Source organism: Macrotis lagotis, chromosome 4 (genome assembly GCF_037893015.1).
Source record: "Macrotis lagotis isolate mMagLag1 chromosome 4, bilby.v1.9.chrom.fasta, whole genome shotgun sequence".
NCBI classification, from domain to species: Eukaryota; Metazoa; Chordata; class Mammalia; order Peramelemorphia; family Peramelidae; genus Macrotis; species Macrotis lagotis.
Genome location: NC_133661.1, coordinates 228446699 through 228465875, shown reverse-complemented (window position 1 = coordinate 228465875; position 19177 = coordinate 228446699). Strand labels below are relative to the sequence as shown.

Below are 19177 nucleotides of genomic sequence, written 5' to 3'. Positions count from 1 at the left end.
GAGTTTGAATAAAGATCAAAGACTATTGCCTCTAATTTAAAAAAAAATGTTATCTTAATATGTAATTTTGCTATCTTTTACATTTTAATTTTTTTCCTTAAGGACATGATTTCTCTCTCAACACATTCAATTTCAATCAATGTATAGCATGGAAACAATGTAAAAACCAAGAGACTTCCTTCTATGGGTGGAGGTGAGGGAAGAGAGATTGAGGGAAAATTGTACAATTCCAAAATAAATTAATTAAAATTTTTAAAAACCCCAAAAGATTGGGGAGTGTATACATCTGGACCACTGCACTGCATTCCACTGCCTTCAGATAAAGAGTTTTATTGATAGATTTATTTAATTGTTTTTCTTTGTTACAAAAGATCTCTCATAGCAGGAGCATAATCACTAACTGTAATGTAAAAAGTAAATAATCAATAAAAATTTTAAAATGGAGGAGGGGAAATGCTCTACTTGGATTTCATTGGGTGTCCTGTGGGACTGGTCTCCTAGGCAACAGGAGCTGTATTGGAGTGGTAAGAACTTATATAGGGTGTCTCTAAATTCTTAGTGCAGTTTTAAGCTTTAATAGTTTCTTTTCAAGGTATCTGTCCCAAGATGCTCTGGACCAAAAGGGGAAAAAAGCTCCAATAAGTTAAGGAGTATTCCTTACTCATTAATAAGGTATCCTCCAAATGTCAGATTTAGAAATCTCAACTTTCATAATACACATTATTTTATAGAAGCATTTTAAAGAAAGTAATTATTGTTTAAATAGCTATAAAGACAGACATGCTACCTCTGGCCATATGGGCTATGAAGACAAATGACTTCATCTCTCAATGTTCTAAATAGTGATATATAATTCAACATATGAAGACTCTTAATGACCACATGTTGATTTAGGAAAAACCACAAATTAACATTATCTGTGTTGTATTGTATTTTATTTATTTTAATTAACATTTCCTAATTAAATTTTAATCTGGTTCCAGTCAAATGGTTTTAACACATCTTTTCTAATCATCTCACAAGAGCTATAAATTACACAGAAGATTCTACAAGGTACAGGCATTTTCTCACTGGGGACTTCCGCATATCAGTAAAATCATAGATCTAATATCTATCATGATCCTTAAAGGCAGAAATCATTAATAAGACTCTGAATGTACACTGTGCAACAATTGGTATTTATGACACTTTCATATACTTTTTCCTAACATTTTCCAAGTTTCTAAGGAACTCATTAAGAAGAGAGGGCATAGTTTTCCAGCTACTACCAAAAGCTTTTGGACCTTTTGGTAGTTTCCTGAAACACTTATATCTAATATCATGATAATTCATATTACAACCTTTGTGGGGCAATCATCATTTTTTTCTTATCAACAACAAAAAATCACAGAATCTTAGCAATGGAAAGGGCCTTCTGAAATCATCCCTTAAGATCCATACTTAAACAGAAATCCCCTCCAATCTCCACTTAAGAGAGAATCATATTATTTGTCCATACAAACCATTCTACCTTGGGGCTATAGTCTTAAAATACAAACTAAAATCAAAAGGCCTCTGATAACAAGCACCAAAAACAACTCACATTTCTAAACTATTTTTGAGAAGCAGAAGCATGCGCATAAACAAACACATTTTTGTTTTATGGAATCTTAATTTTTTATCATTGTCTTCCTTTTTTCTTTCTTAGGATAGCAGCTCTTGCCTAATACCTCTTAACCACAGGCTTTCCTTCCCTCCCACACTCATTTGCCTGCTCTATACTAATTTCTTAAAATTTATTTAAATCAATGTTTTCATGTTCTTTCTCTCTTCTATTTCTCTATCCAGGTTAAAAGATGTGATCCAAAAATATCTCCAACCTCTTGCTTTAAGCAATTTTTCTTTTGCTCTACTCTATCTCCAAGAAATTTTTCTTTGCTTTCTAATTATCAATCTTCCCTCTCAGTCTAATTCAAATTTTAGTTCCTGATTCACAGAATACCACCTAGACTTACTTTTCCTGAATTTTCTCTGCATCTTTCATGGGGACAATCTTCTAAAGGAGGGAGTTTGAGTTTTTTCTTCAGTCACTAGATACAATCTCCTTTTGGAAGTGGAGGGAGCAATGTAAGGGGCTGCTGAGCCTTAATCTTGGAAAAATCCATTTGTAAGAGAAGCCATTCAGAAAGTCCTATAATAGGGTAGGAGTAAGTGTATTAGTCCTACCATATAATACCAACCCTCTGCTCTTAACATGCTCAATTTTCAATTCTAAAGTCATGTTATTCTACCTTTGTTATTATGCCACTCTACAATATTAAAGGTGCTCACTGCCCTTGAGTATTGATGCATATCCTTTCTTTACTGTAGGATGCTATTTAGGGAGGTAAAAGTCAGGGGTAGCTAGGTAGTGTAGGTTAGATCACTGGTCTTAGAGTCAGAAAGACAGAAGTCTGAGTCCTGCCTTAGACCCTTGAATCTAACTAGATGCGTGATCTTGGGTAAGTCACTTAAGCCTGACTGCCTCACATTCAGAGCTATCTTGTTTCATTCTAAATCATGTCTGCTCACTGGATCCTGATAGTTCTAGAAGAGAAAGTGAGGCACAGCACCCCCTCACCCAAATCCAGTTCATGTGTTTGTCATGGCATCACCTCCCTGATGTCATGATCTTCTTTGAGGACCAAGGACAAACATCAACATCATCATCAAAGAGTGTGAAAATTCTACTCAGATGAAGTCCATTATAAAGTCTCTATCTAATACAGCATACTCTGTATGATATTTTTTATCATAAAGGAATGGTTCCTTAATGGTATCCTGTCTTTTCTCCTTTCCTTATAAAGCAAAACATCTTTCAACTTTCTAATCGTTCCATTTCAGACTTTCCCCTACATTGTTTTTAATCATATTCTCTCTCTCATAGATACAATAATACTAGTTTTAAAATTATTTGAGGTTTACCAAGTACTTTACAAATATTATCTCATTTTAGCCTCATAACAACCCTAGTGTGCTTATTATCCTCATTTTATAAAGAAACTGAAATAAAGGTTAAGAAACCAGACCATGGTTAAACAACTAGTAAATACCTGAGGTCTGGTTTTGAATTCAGATCTTCCTGACTCCAGATCCAGCACTTTATTATGTTTCCCAGCTGCCTATGTAATTTAATCACTTTGCTCTTCTCCCTTGAATTTGAAGCATGGAACACTTATCTTTAGATTTTCTCAATTTGTGTTGTCTAACTCAAAAGTCCTAGATCACTAAAGTAAGAATTTAGAGTCTTTGAATTTGTCATATTCTTCTGAGAGATTATCTCTGAACACTGTTTCTTCATGGTTAAGTCACTCATTATTGAATTTTTCTTTTTTTCTGACAAAAGTTTCTTCACCACTATATTTTTAGTATCTAAATCCATTATTTCATGAGAGCTTGTACTCTTTGTTGTCATTCAGGTTTTTTTTTTTTACTCTTTATTAAGTTCTTTTTAATACTGCATTTAGAGCTCTAGTTCTAACCTATATTCATTCCTATTTTTTTTCCAGTTTTTCTTTTTAATTATTCTTCAAGTTCCTGCTGACATTCCATGATACCTGGAGACTTCATCAGATTTCCTCTCACATGGTAATATAAATTTTGTTTCCTTAATATTATATTTATTCAAAATGTTTTCTTTTTAAAGTGTTTGTTCATTCTTCATTCTGCTTTTATGATCATCTCTGTTGATTTATCTTCTTGTGAGGTAGGTTTTTATTCAAGGTCTAGATATCAATCCTTTACATTCTTGGATCTCTTTTCCATTCCACTGCTACAAAAATATCTGAGATTGGAGTACTGGACAACTTCTGCCTTCTGATTTGGCAGACTTTGGAAGGAAAAGTTATCTCCAGAGACAGAAGACTGACCCGATCTGGGTTTCTAGAACCCTTTTCTCAGGACCCAAATGCTCATTCCTTTCTGGGGAGTTAGTAAGAAAGCCACCTGTGCATTTTCCATCCTGTCTGTGTCTTCAACTCCTCCTCCACATTTCTAACAATTCCTCTTTTCCTTCCAAAGACTGGGGAAAAGAAGTGCCTGCCCCCTCTTATGGGGGGGGGTCAGTATGGTTCAGGTTTATAGGAGATCCTAAGACATGGACCTCCAGGTTGTCTTGTACTTATTGTGGTATGTGCAGAGAGCTAGGTGGGCAGAGGATAATGAGTGACAGTTCAAGTTCTCCAATTTTAATTCATGAGATTTTACCTTATGAGGGGATTGTCTTATTTTCAATTGATCAATAAAATTCTGCCGAGATCCTTCTAAGCACCAGGGACTGTTTTAAGTGCTAGGGATACAAAGACAAGCAACAATACCTCCTGTCAAGGAGCTTACAATCTACTGGAGACCTTATCATTGAAATTAATATATATCTGGTATATAATTCCCTTCTTTTGAGGTTTGGGAGTGGGAATGGTTTGTGGAAAGCAATTATTCCACCATCTTGCTGGTCCCATGATACTGTTTTTAAATTTTACAGAACATCTTCAGGAGCAGACTAACTCTTATCCTTAGTGCAAAAAAAAAAAAAACAACCCAAGAAAACTGACTCTTAGAGAAGTTAACGAGCATATTCAGCAACACTGAGCTAGTAAGCATTTGACCCAGGCCTCAAACTTGAGGCAGAAACCCAGGTCTTTTAATTCTCTTAACAGTGCTATTCCTACCATCCTAAACTGTCCCTTAAGAAGGAATCCCCTTTCTATTACTCAATTTCCTGGTGAATAGGCTGTAAATAATCCTGACTCCTTAGTCTCTTCCTTTTCTTTAGTTGTCTACCCCCTTAGAGGTCTTACTTCTTTTCTGGCACCTCCAAAAGAGGAAGAAACAAGAAAGGAAAAAAAAGGAAAAGGCTGGTGAATCTTAAACTTGTCAATTTTGTTGAAGGCTAGTATATCCAGGAAACAGTTTGCAGAAGCTGGAACTTTGGGTGAGTTATTCATTAGATAGTAACCTCCCTAAGGGCAGGGACTGTCTTTTAACTCTTTTTGTATTCCTAGCACTTATTGATTGAACTACCTGTATTAACTTTTCCAAACTTTGGAAGAAAAATCATAATTTAATAACAGTAAAATTACACTTATACTGACTTAGATGTGCACACACACACACACACACACACACACACACACAGAATGTTTTAAGGTGAAATTCAGAAGGACTTTTTAAACACAACTTTTACTCACTGGGTTCCTGAGTCAGTCCACAGTTTGTTTTAAGACTCTGCTTTTATTAGGCCTCCATATTCTAACTTCTTCCCAGTAAAGTATATAGAAATGTAACTAGTTCTATATTCATCAAAAACCTCATCAAGGGCCAGTGGCAATCTGAGAAGAATGACGAATTGTATGGATATATCAAAGCTATGAAAAAGACCTATCAAAGAGTCTTGTTAGAAGCAAAAAAAGGATAATCACTTTATATACTTTAAAGGATGAATTGGGGTGGCTAGGTGGTACAGTGGATAGAGCACCAGCCCTGGAATCAGGAGGACTTGAGTTCAAATCCAACCTCAGACACTTAGTAATTACCTAGCTGTGTGACCTTGGGCAAGTCACTTAATCCCATTGCCTCACCAAAAAAAAATAAAGATGAATTCTCAAATGTTCAAATTGCAAGAGCATCAAATGCCTCAACTACTTGGACAAGGATGTACTATTTGATTGTTAAAAATTCTAAGAAAATTGAAAAACAATCTAGCAGAAACCAGATTTAGATCACCTCCTCCATACCATCTACTAACAAATGGATACATGACTTCACTATAAAAAAGCTCAATTATAAATAAGAGAGGCAAATAAGTCAACTACCTTTCAAATATATAGATTGGAAAGAGAGGATTATAGAAGACAAGATAAACACTTCTGATTACAAAAACATTTAGAATGATTTGAACAAACAAAACCAATGCAGCTGAGATCACAAAGGAAACAATTAATTAGGGAGTAAGGAATCTTTTCTCTGACAAAGGGGTCACTGTCAAGATATATATATATATATATGGCAAAAGTCATGCAAAGCATAAGCATAAAAGCCATTTTATAAGTATAAAAGCCGTTTCTCAACTGGTAAATAATCTAAGACTATGAACAGGCAGGTCTCAACAGAAGAAATCCAAACTATCAAGAACCATATAAAACTGCTCCAAATTACTAACAATAGAGAAATGAAAATTAAAGTAATTCAACTTCATTCATTTCAATTGACAAAGTTGACAAAAAGTAAAATGAAGAATGTTGGGCACAAAAAAAACTAGCACACAGGGGCAACTAGGTAGACAGAGTACTAGCCTTGGAATCAAAAGAACCCGAGTTCAAATACAACCTCAGACATTTAATGCTTACTTAGCTATGTGACCTTGGGCAAGTCACTCAACCCTTTTGCCTTGCAAAAAACAAAGAAAAAAGAAAACTGACCCAATAATGCCCTGTTGGTGGAGGTACATGAATTGGTCCAGTCATTGTCAAAAGCGATTAGAACTATGTCCCCAAAATCAATGAACTGTACTTACCCTTTGACACAAGTGATACCACTACTAGGCCTATATTCCAAAGAAATCAAAGAGGGGGAAAAAAGTTTTAGATATTCAATAAAGTGCATACCAGATCTTTTTTATGGTGGTAAAGAATTCATAACTGAGATTTCTGTTAACTGGAGAACAGTCAAACAATAAGTAAAGGATGGTATATGAATGCAGGAAAATACTACTACGATATAAGAAAATGATGTGGAAAGATTTCTATGAAATGATATAGAATGAAGTGAGTCCAACCTGGAAAACAATTCACATAGTAGCAATAACACTATAAAAACTAAATAAAAGTTGTGCTAGACTTCTACAAAGTCATGGACTATTTTGAGTCCAAAAAAAAAAAAAGGCAAGTAATTGTGCTATCTAATCATTATGTATCTTCCAATAGCCCTTGTATGATTTTATACTTTTAACCAACTTGAATAGTTTTAAAGTTTTTCTAGTCACAAAATCTGAAATAACACTCAAAGCAATGGTGTAATTCAGTTCTGCTAAACTTGGATAAAATCTGTTTTAAAATGTCATCTGTACAATTTTTTCTGCCATTCCCCCATGCATAAGAACTCCAAGAAGATCTTATATAGGAATATTATAGCATACTACAACTGCAAAGCCCAGTAAATAGAGAACTGGTCTTAGAGACAGAAGTTCTAGATTCATAGAAGCTCATCATATACTATAACTGACCTTGGGCAAATCAAATTGCAGAAGGGTCAGATCTGCACTGGTTTGCAGGGTTGCAAGGGTTTCCTTATTAAAGCTCCCGAAGCCTGTGAGATAACAGGTCCAGTCTCTCTGCCTTATTTCATATTAACTTTTCTTCTCCCATTAAGAAGGTAAACTATATATTCTACAATCCTTACCATTTAATGGCAAACAATTTAAGGGGGAAATGCACTGCTCATCTCCAGGAAAATGTTAGATTGTTTCTATTATGCTGACAACACAAGTGACTTCTGGTTAAAAAATTCTGAATTACAAAAAGGTTTTCAGAGCAAAAATCACGCAACAGAAAGATAGTAAAAACCTGAAATCATTAGACCTGACTGAGTTCAAATCATTAAAAGGATGAGATCAGGAACAGTGCACAGTAGGCACTTTATAACATGGCTTTTGAAGAAATGAATCTCCAAATGGGATCACACAGATTTAGACACAACTAATCAACCAAGCATATACTATATATATAGAAATATCTCTATAGGAACATACATATACACATTCAATGAATATTACATATATATATTCATTGAATGTGTATATATATATATATATATATATATATATATATATATGATAGATGAAAATACAACCACTTCATCACTTGACTGGCTTATTATAACTGATAAAATTTTCTATTCTACAAGTTATAAATTATTTTCAAATGGTCTGAAATGATCCTAATCCTACACCTTTGATAAATTTGATAAATTTGATTTTGATGTGATAAAACTATGTCACAAATTCATAAAGGCATACAGAAACAGATATCTGAGTCTTTAAACAAATTTAATCTGTGACCTATGCTCTAAGTTTGAAAGCTTAACACTTCATGTTCCTTCTTGTATAAAGATGATGTTACTAACACAAAGTGTGCATTCTCCTTAGAAGGAGGGATCAGTTCCTCATGATCAGATATGTACCTATTACCTCAGTCCACTACCAGACCTATTCCTGAACCATTGAAGGATGAGATTGCAGGAAGGGAGAAATTCAAGGTTTATCAGAAAGGAGATTTAAAATCAGGTCTTCCTGACTCCAATACCAACTCTCCATACACTCTCTTGGCCAGTATCAGAAGACTCTTTCCAAGTTTAGATACAGCTTCTCTTCTGAATAAGAAATCAAGATAAATTATCCCCTTTCTACATTTTTTTCCCATCAGAAGCCACATGTATGGGGGGGGGGGGGGTGTAGGAGGGAGGGAAGGGAAGAAAATTTATTAGCTTTCAAGTTCTGAATGGTTGTTGTGCAGATCATTTCACTAGGAGGAAGAATTTCAGAAAAATGTTCCAAAGATGAAGCCTGGTATTTCTAGAGTTAGGAGTTAGGAGAAAGCACCTTTCTCTCCAGACTTTCTACCATCAAAATACTCATGATTTCAGGATGGAAATATGAAAGGGGGAAAATTAGTCACTGGGCCTGGATAACACAAGATCATATAAAGAGATCTAAAGTTTGTTGTTTGCTTTGCTTTTTTTTTTTATTTTTAAATGAATAAGAAACCACACACTGAAAGCCCACTTAGGGATCCTGGATGCTTCTCAGTTTATCTGCATTTAGGTGATAACTAAGAGGAAGCAAAAGGCAAAAAAAAAAGGCTTGTCTTTCACAATTCAAAGAGGATCAATCAAGTTTACTCAAACTTGATTAATAACTAGCAGGCAGATAGAGCCTATACTAATGAATGAAAGAGAGCTGCCCAGGAAGCACTCTGCCAAGGGTTAAGAGTTATCTTATTATAATGCATAGAAAAGAAATCCCTGGATTAACTAACACTTTACACAGCCCATTTCATTTGACAGTCTGAAAGCACTTTATAAATACCATCTCATTAATCCTCAACTACATCCCCAGAAAGGAAACAGGCAGCCAATAGTATCCCCATTTCTCTACCAGAGGAAACATGGCAAAGAGAATTAAATGAGTTGCCCAAGATCACCCAGTGATTCAGGGGCATTTCTCTCTTTTGTTTCCCAAACACTCTAAATTCTTGATTATCCGTGGACAGATTTACCCACAGCAAATTTTTGTTCTTTGATTGGCTTTTTCCCATTGTTCAATATATTCCTCAGTCATCAACTCCTATAATCTAGTGCCTCTCCAACTCCACCTTCAGATGTTCAGTTTACCTAACTCTATGAATAAATCTAATCTAAACATAATTGGAAAGCTAAAGCTTTTAGAAAAAAAATAATAGATTCCCCAGCCAAATTTAAATTATTATCAGATGGACTCTGATATTGGCTCTCCTAGGTGAAGGACAGAGAGTTGACCATTAAAAAAAACAAAACCCTTAATTTTTCAAATATAAAATCTGAGTTAAATATTTTTTCTGGAGAAAATCTTGACCAGGTAGAAACCTTTCACTTAAAAAAAACTTATTTATATCATATTGGCAACAATGGTATGTATATTTGGATTGCTCAGACTTCAACCCTATCCATAAAAGATATCCACATCTAGATGGCTCAGACATCTGTCAAAAGTGATGAACAAAAATAGCTAGAGTCTAGAGACAACCTGTGTATGTCCTTTCCAGAGAATTCCTCCTCCAGTGCTTCTTTATCCAATCAGTCAATAAATATCTACCCCCCCCCCCCATTTAAGTGAAGTGGAACACTGCATAGCACACAGAGCCTGGAGTTAGAAAGACCAGAATTCAAATATGGCCTCAGGCATTTTCTAGCTCTGTGACCCTAGACAAGTCACTTAAAAAAAAAAAAACCAAACCATCTGCTTGAGTTTCTGCATTTGTAAAAATAAGGGAAATAACAACACATACTTCCCAGAGTTACAGAAAGAATCTAAGAAGACATTTGTAAACTGCTTATCCCAATGCCTGACACATGACAGGTGAATAATAAAATTTTATTCCTTCTTCCGATTTAGAAACAAAACCAAAATAATTTTGAAAAGGAGTAAGGAAATAGAAGTTTCTGCGTTAGAAAAGTTGTTTTTCCAACAGGAGTTAATACATCCTCTAAAAAAGGTGAAGTAGTTTCAACTGATTCTATGGTAACTTAAGAAACGTACACAGTCCTACTCTTTGGACTGAGGTCTCCCCTGGGATCACGATAATAATTATTGGGGGAAAGGTCTTGTAGCTTGTAGTGTTCTCCTTTCTAACCAGTAACAGACCCTATTTTCAGTCCCATATGACACCAGAGTCTCCCTCCAGTAGGTCCAGAAGGCCAACTTTACAACTGTTTCACAAACAATGCCTCTATAATAAAAGTTCCATTTTCTTCCCTGAGTGTTAGCCCTTTTTGGTAGCTTACATACTCCATCCTGGATGATAGTGGAGGCAAGTGGCTCAGTCATAGTGTCCAAAACCAAAAGGAAAAAAAAAAAAAAGCAAGAAAGAAGAAAAGAAACCCAAGTGCACAGTGACCATTGGAGTCTTGTTGACTCAGCAGTGCAGCACCCAGGGGTCACCAAGGGCAGGGAGCTTTTTAGAGATACAAAGAAGACTTGTACTATGATGAACACTGCTCTGAAAGGCAAGCTCTGTTCTATTCATTCTCAAAGATAGCACAGCAAAGAAAGACTCACTTTCCCTTTGGAAAGCACTTTCTCTTTCTCTCTGCCTATGCACCATCCACCATCCACCACTAATGGGAAAGCAGTTGTAAAAAGCTTGGTAATGAAGAAAGCTTTGCATGATTATTGAGTTTGGTTGGATTTTTTTTCTTTTTTTTCTTGACTTAAAATACTCCTCTTTTTAAAAAGGAGGGAGGAAGACTCCCAACTTCTCAGGTTTACTACTCAGTAATGCTCCAGTTATGGGCATAGGCCAAAATATAAAAGTTCCTCCAACTAAATCTTCAAAGTATGTGGCAACCATTGCAAAAGTTTTTGCATTCTGAACTGTGCAAAGAAACTGAGTTGATTATCCTGAGAATTTCATTGGTTTGGTCCATAGTAGCCAGAGAACTTAGGCAAACCAATGTCTCTACAATTACAGTACAACAAAAAAAGGGATAGATGTGGGGCAGGGGGTTAAGGAGAGATGCTTGGGTTGGAAAGAAAAACAATGTCACAATAGTATGGCTACATGCCTTGAAAAAGAAAAATTTATGTGAAAAGGAAGATGTCTTATAAAATATAACGGAGTAGGCTTGAAGGAAGCACCTAAAATGCTTGTGAAATTCAGAATACTGAATTAGAAAAAGCCTGACTATTGGGGTCTTGAAAGAACCCCTCAAAAATCACTCAGTCCAACCCTGAAATTTTACAAATGGGGAATGCCCAGAGGGAGGAAATAACTTGCTCAAGATCACACTATGAACTAGTGACAGAGCCATGACTAGGACCTAGGGCATCTGGACCCCCTGTATAATAATGAGGAGACTTGTTACTTCTCTTGTGTACAACTCTGTGAATACAATGCCAATAATTATGATTTTAAGACCCCTTTCTTAAAACCAATGAACCAACTTATGAAGATTGCAAGTAGCATTCAGTAATTTCAATGAAGGGCTTCCAAATTTCTAAAAAGTTTTCAACATCATGAAATGAAACTTTATGCCTTATTGAAAACACTTCCACATATAGTTAAATGATAATGATGGATTAAAAATTCAGCTATAATGTCCTTAACATCATAAATAAAATTTCATGAATTCAAGCCACTCCCATCCTGAGAAACATTATTTGCTATGGCATTTTGTTCCAAGTCAGAGAAATCTAAAGGAAACTAGAACAGAAAGTTAAAAGTCTAAAAACTTTTCAATGTTCCACAAGGAAAAAGTTCTCTTCAACAACTAAATCCAAAAATTAAAATGAGAATTTTTTAAAAACTCAAATGCAAAGACTTTTAAAAAAAGAGGCAGTATGAAAGAAAGAACAAAGAGCTGGGTCCTGAATTAGGAAGACTTGGATTCAAGTTATGCATCTATTGTGGTAATTATGGGCAAGGCTCTTCATCTCAATGACCTTGACCAGTCTTAGTTATAGAACTACTGTATGTGCATTGTTACATGGAATATCCATACCAGGGGTTATTCATATTATTTAATCATAGGTCTGGATCAAAAAAAAATAATTGATATTTTAAGATAAACCCAAGGGGGAGAGTGGGAAAGAATTCATATTGTTGATTTTTTATTTCTCTTCTTCAGGGTCAACAATCATGTTTGGGGTTCAGAAAATTCTAAAAGTGAAAGAGTATAAAGTTGGAGAGAGTGGTGTATTTACAGTAGAGAACCAGGACTCCAATACCTGCTCTGCCACTTAGTGACCCTGGGCTTATGATTTGATGTCTCTCTATGCCTCTGTTTCTTTATGTGTAAAAAGGTGATAGGACTAAATAGTCTCTGAGGTTACTTTCGGCTCTAAAGCTATGATTATAGGTAGCTCTTCGCTTTACCTATAACATAAGTGAGGCATTTGTGGAATTTTATTCTAACAGGTTAAATGAGAACCTTGGATTACCAAGTCTTTATTCGTCAAATAATAACAGGCAACATTACAAAGAGCTTTTAAGCTTTACAAAGAGCATCTATGATATCTCATTCGATATTCAACCCACTGAAGTAGGTGCTAACAATATCCCAGATTTTACAGAAAAGGAAACTGAAGTTGAAAGAAGTTTAAGTGAATTACCCAGGTCCACAGAGCAGTGAGGTAAGATTCAAAATCGGGTCTTCTTGACTCCAAGTCCAGCACCCCAAGTAACCTTCAATCAAATTCCTTAAGAAATATCTCAACAAACCTTAATCTTAAACCTAAAGTCAGAGTGCAGATTTAATAAAGATTTAACTGGGACAACTAGGTGGCACAGTGGATAGAGCACTGGTCCTAGAGTCAGGAGGACCTGAGTTCAAATACGGCCTCAGACACTTAATAATTACCTAGCTGACCTTGGGCAAGTCACTTAATCCCATTGCCTTGCAAAAACAAAACAAAAAAAAATATTTACTGCAGATTCAAGGGAAGTTTAACAGGAGAAATAGATGGTTGGGAAGTAAGGGGAGGTTTGGGGTTGTTTTTAAAGGGTATAAACCCTTCTGAAAGGTGTGCATCAAGTGTTAGGGCAAAAACAAAGTATGAAGAAGGCCTTTTTTTCCCTTTGGGAAGCTATTAATAAATACAGATCAAATAATTGTGAGTCATTATTTTGTGTACCAATTTACCTAAACCACATCCTTAATAGGAAATTTGAAAATGGACATGAGCCAGAAGGGTTAGCATACTTTCACTGAAGCCAAATCCAAGACTCAGATTTAAAAGGGAAAGGAGATTATGTTAGTGTTCTCTTTCAAGCAAGTAGATTGAGAGTGGGGGAAGGGTACTAATTCCTCCCCACTCCCCAACATTTTCTTATAACAGGTTCTCCCTTAAGGAAGGCAAGAGCTTTGTTCCTCAACCAATAAGGTGAAGAGTCTTTGGTTATCTATGTCTAAGAACCTTTTTGCTGGGCAAGGTAGATTAGGAATTTCCTACATATTAAATTCTTAATTCTAAGGAGAGATCCCTGCAGTTGGTCCGATCATTTCCAACTTTTAGATTAAATTGAAAGGCTTTTTTGGGGGGTGGGGGGATGGGGGTGGGTGTGGAACTGAGATAACAGCAGTGACTTAATGGTTAAAGTATCCGCTGGGGAATACCCAGACAGCTTGGAATCGAAGCTGCCAATCCAATCAGAATTCCTCATCTCTGGGCAGAAATGTATAGGTAATTCACAATAATGGTGGCATCTTGGAAAATAGCATTAAAAACTCAAATGTTTATCAGTTGCAAGTGAATACAGATAGGGCAAGACACATTTTCTTCACCCATAGGAACACATTAAGTATTTTTTTAAGTATTTCAATTCTTAAAACAAATCAGTGTACTTATTAACAATTATACAGTTCAATTCTTTTTTTTTTTTAAATGCTTCCATATTTATCAAACGCTGTTCAAATTTCTGGGATTTTTTAGAACCAGAGTGAGGCAGTTTTCCAGGGACCTGCTAGTATAAAAAAACAATAAAATGCTTTCCCATTTATTTGAGATGGTTTGAAATTGTCATTCCTAGAATGAGAGGTAAAAATAGATACAATTTAATTAATGTTATTTAAAAGAAAACTTATAGATCTATCCCCTTAATTTCTAAGCCCAGAAGAGGTTAACCGGCTTTCCCAAAGTCAAAGAATAAACTAAACTCAGACTAAAACACTGACTTCTCTAAGACTCATTATGTATTTTTGAGCTTGTGGCATTCCCCAACTAGAATGTAAACTCCAAGAAGGTAGGAACCTTAACTTACACAAATGCTGTATTTTTTTCTATGGCAGAGTACACAATACACAAGAGGGGCTTAATAATTTGTTGAGCTGAACTCCAAATTTAACTTAAGAAAACTAACCATCCATATTATTTTACTGCTAGTTGAAGACCATTATATATTTTCTCCCTTTCTTTCTGACAATCTTTTTCTCGATAACTCCTAAAGACTTTTAATTCATACCAGAGGCTTTAAAAGCTCAATTTCTTTGTGTTAGAGGTTTGACATGACAGAGAAAAAATAACATGCAACAAATCAATGAAGATTTATTAAGTGTCTAATATGTGCCAGAGGCTAGGAGGAGCAGGTAAGTGGCACAATGTCTGAAAGAGTGCCAGGTCTAGATTCAGAGTTCAAAGACAGCCTCAAGACAATAATTGTGACAAGTCACCTGACCCTGCTTGCTTCAGTTTCCTAAAAGGGAAAAAATGGCAAACCACTACTTCCTCTGCAAGATTATGCCTGAAAGACTGGTCAACTTGACCTTCTAAAAGAAGTGTAACACCTCTATGAGAAATTAATATGGGGCATTATCACTTACCTCTTTTTTGTCAGGTAATAATAGTTTATGTTTTTCCAATTACATGGGAAGATAATTTTCAACATTCAATTTTCTAAGTTTTTGAATTCCACACCCCTCCCCCGTCTTTTTCCCTCCCAACCCAAAATAGCAAGTATTCTAACAGAAGTTATTTCTGTACAATATTTCCATATTAATCCATATTTCCATAAAGTCATGTTGTATCACTTGTCTCTTGAAAAGGAAGGTGAGATTATATAGTCTTGAATAATAGGCTCCACGATACTTTTTCAATAACATATTCCTAGCAATAAAAAAAATCCAACAAAACCACACAAAAACACTGAGCATTCACCACCAATGGTTACTTTAAAATATTTAGAAACAATAATTTTTATGGTTTGGAAAGTGCTTTATACAGACACATACACTTTGATCCTCAAAAATCCTATGGAAGTGTCGTTATTTTCCATTTTACAGATGTGAAAATTGAGGTTGAGAGTTTCAAGATTAGGTATCTTGAAAAGGGTCACATAGCAAGTAAATTTTGAGGTTGGAATTGAACTAATTTCCCAATTCCAAGTCCACCAATCTGTCAACAATAACATCTGGCTAGCCAGATACTATACCAATAATTATCTACATTGTAAAACAAAATGAGAAATTTTACAAAGATGTAATTAAAATCAAATGATATATGATCCTCAGATCAGTAGAGAGCTAGGTTGTGTCAAGAAGATTCACCTTCTCAACTTCAAATGTATCCACTGGCCCATGTCAACCATTATACTTGATAAGTATAACCTTTGAAATACCCAAAACTTTTTTAAGATGTAAAAACAAACCCAAACTCAAAGGGGATTAATTATTTTCCATACCTGAGACTATGATCATGAGTGTTACCAAAACAAATCCCAACTAGTTTGTACTCTACCTGAATAGTCCTAAAAACACAACACAGATTTAGGATGTTGAGGTCGTTTTGCTGTTCTCCCGCCCCCAACATTGGATGACATTACTATGACAACTGCTCTCAGACTACAACTGCCTTCATGAAGTTGACTTCTTCATCCAGCCACTGCCAATCAACAATTCTTTTGCAATTCAAGATTCCAGAGTTACCTGTGAAGATGAGAGAGTAGGTGACTTGCCCAAGGTCAGATCACCATTTTGTGTTAGAGGGAGTACTTGAACCTTGAGTGTTCCCAACTCTCAGACTGTCTCTGTAGATCAGTGTGAAAGGGAAAGGAATAAGGGCAGCTAAGTGGATAGGTACCAGTCCTGGAGTAAGGAAGAACTGAGTTCAAATCTTGCCTCAGACACTAAAAACTTACTTAGCTGTGTGACACTGGGCAAGTCACTTAAACCCATTCCTTGCAAAAAAAAAAAATTCAAAAAGAAAAGAATAAAGAAAAGGAAGGGAAGGGAATAACAGCACTTGATACAATTCTGGGAATTTTACACAAGATATAGATTTTATTATATCCTCCTGGCTTACTTCAGAGGCAACTGAGACCGTGAGATGGAAAATCACTCACCCAAAGACCAGAATTGAAAAACCCAAAGAGATCATTGATCTTCTGATTTCTCAGATAGGATACTTTATTATACTCTATTATCTTGGATGTGGATGATCAAAGACTAGTATTTATTTGAAGGCTAACTTACTTCCAATGTCCAGAATACTCCTGAGTTCATCTCTCCTTGATGAACACTCTCTTCATCTGAAATGACTGCCTTGTATTGTGAGTTATTCTGACATGCATGTGTCTTGTCTCACCCATGGGACTATAATATGCTGGGACAGGAATTTCTCTGCCCATTTCTTTGAATCTCTCTACCCATCTTACACTGTACCTTATAAATAACAGGTCAGTCAGATTAGGGAATTGTAGAACAGAGTACTGAAACTTCTAGCAAACAAATATCCATAATCTGTAAAGTATCATGAAAAGTGATTCCTGAGGAATCATAAACACATTTTAATAGCAGCCTGTACAACAAGTTAAGTAGAAAAGGAAAATCTATCAATCCTCAACATGTATTTATTAATACCTAAGCAAATGTTTACACACAAACACCATTAATTTATGGGCTTATGTCTATAAATTGGAAAAAGATTATGATACGCTCTCTTCTGCCATCTCAGGTATATAGATGCAAGTTGAGGTAGTTCAAAAAAATACATTTACAGCTGCCTAAACAATTAGAAAAGTGTGAAGAAAGCAAGTAACCAGGGATAAAGTGACTGCCATCTTACAATTCATGATAGCCAAGTAGGAATAGTCTGATCCACTTGAGACTTGTAGGAAAGAAGCTTTCAAAAAGTTCAGGAAAAAAAAAAACCAGGTACAATCATGTGACTGAAAAGTCTAAAACTGAAGAAAGTGAAGAGATATAGGAAAGTCTCAAAAAAATAATATACTAACAGTAAAAGTCCCTGAATAATTCTGATGACCAAGAAAAGGAGAAGTTATCTAAATGAGTTTGCTACTCAGTTAGTTTTTAATACAAATTTGGATTTAAAAAATAAAAATCCAAAAGACAGAATAGCTTATAGCTGGCATGAATATAAAAGAAGTAAGAAAGATCTCTAAGAAAGTTAAATTCTAAAATATGTTTAAGTTTGTAAAAAAAAAATGCTAAGCATAAACAAAAAAAAAAAGCAGGGAAGTAAGGAAGCAGATCTTTTGCCTTTTGTGGCATGGAGTTAATCTTGGTTCCTAAGTTTTATGCCAGGAAAGGTCCTGCACCAATATGGAAAGGCTTCAAATATGTGCCTGACTAATAGACATGATGTGTGCCATCTGAGGGAGGCCCAGTCTACATAAGTCCAGACAAGTTCATCACTGGAATGGTCTTAGTGCAATAAATTACTTAGTCAGCTATTCATGAAGGCAGTCTACTAAAACATAGGGGTTGTAACCTTCATCAGTGGTTGAAATATCCACACAGACGGCATCATGTCCCCTGAATTTTGCCCTCTATTGTCCAATAAAAGGAAAATAGAAATAAAATCAAATAAACTAAATGCCTGCAATTGGAGTAGCATTAAAGAGAAAGTTGTACTGTTCAACTCCTACATTGCTTCTGTCTCTTTCCTCAAACAGAGAAAATGATCTTTAAACTGGAAATGGAAGAACAAATGTGGTCAAAGAGGAAACAAATGATGAAGAAGACAAGTAATGAGATAATAAGAATGTATTCAACTGCTTTAAATGAGTTCAGATCGCCTGGCTCAAATGCATTTTAAATCAAAATATGGAAATAGTTTGCACATGTTTTATAAGCCATTATCCATAATCTGTGAGATATCATGGAAAAATGATAATGATGATAATAATAACAGTAAGCAAGCATTTATAAAATTCTTTGAGATTTATAAGATACTTTACAAATGTTATTTTATTTGATCATCATAATAACCCTGGGATGCAAGAACTATTATAATCCCCATTTTACATGGGAGGAAACTAAAAGACAAGATATTAAGTGACTTGTCTAAGATCACACGGATCAGATCTAAACTTGAGTCTTCTTGAATTAAATCAGAGTACTCTAACCACTCAGAAAACTAGAAGTAGGTTCTGGAAAACCAAGACCAATGAGCTTGATGTTCATCTCCCACAAAATTCTCAAACAAATTATTGTACAGATTGAAACCCTAGGAGTTAACACAGATTAAACTAAAAAAAAAATTATCAATTTCAACATTCTTAATAAACAGTTCCAAGAGGCAGAGAGTGCTAAGCACTGATGGGAGATACAAAAAAAATTTTTATGAACATACATAAATAGAAATTTTTGTAAGACTTTTAGAATGTGTGGGGGCAGCTAGGTGGCACAGTGGATAGAGCACCAGTTCTGGAGTCAGGAGTACCTGAATTCTAATCCAGCCTCAGACACTTAATAATTACCTAGCTGTGTGGCCTTGGGCAAGCCACTTAACCCCATTGCCTTGCAAAAAAACAAACAAACAAACTAAAAAAACAAGTTTTAGAGTGTGAAAGGACCTGAAAAAATCATCTAGCTGAAATCTCTCCTTTTCAAATGAAGAAACTGAGGATCAAGGAGTTAAAGGGATTTTTTCAAAGGTCAAAAGATTATTAAGTCA

At 35.3% G+C, this 19177-nt stretch overlaps 1 protein-coding gene and 1 long non-coding RNA gene across 12 annotated transcripts in view; one reads left to right on the top strand and one right to left on the bottom strand.

Annotated features, from left to right (window-relative positions):
• The window catches only part of FOXN3 (forkhead box N3), a 487407-nt gene that overhangs the window by 229292 nt on the left and 238938 nt on the right, over positions 1–19177 (bottom strand). The gene's annotated exons all lie outside the window — the stretch shown is intronic.
• LOC141522260 (uncharacterized) overlaps positions 1–19177 on the top strand; it is an 85953-nt gene that overhangs the window by 11603 nt on the left and 55173 nt on the right. For both annotated transcript variants that reach the window (XR_012478173.1, XR_012478172.1), the window contains exon 2: positions 3528–3606. This is a non-coding gene — a long non-coding RNA (uncharacterized LOC141522260). The remainder of the gene's footprint in view (positions 1–3527; positions 3607–19177) is intronic.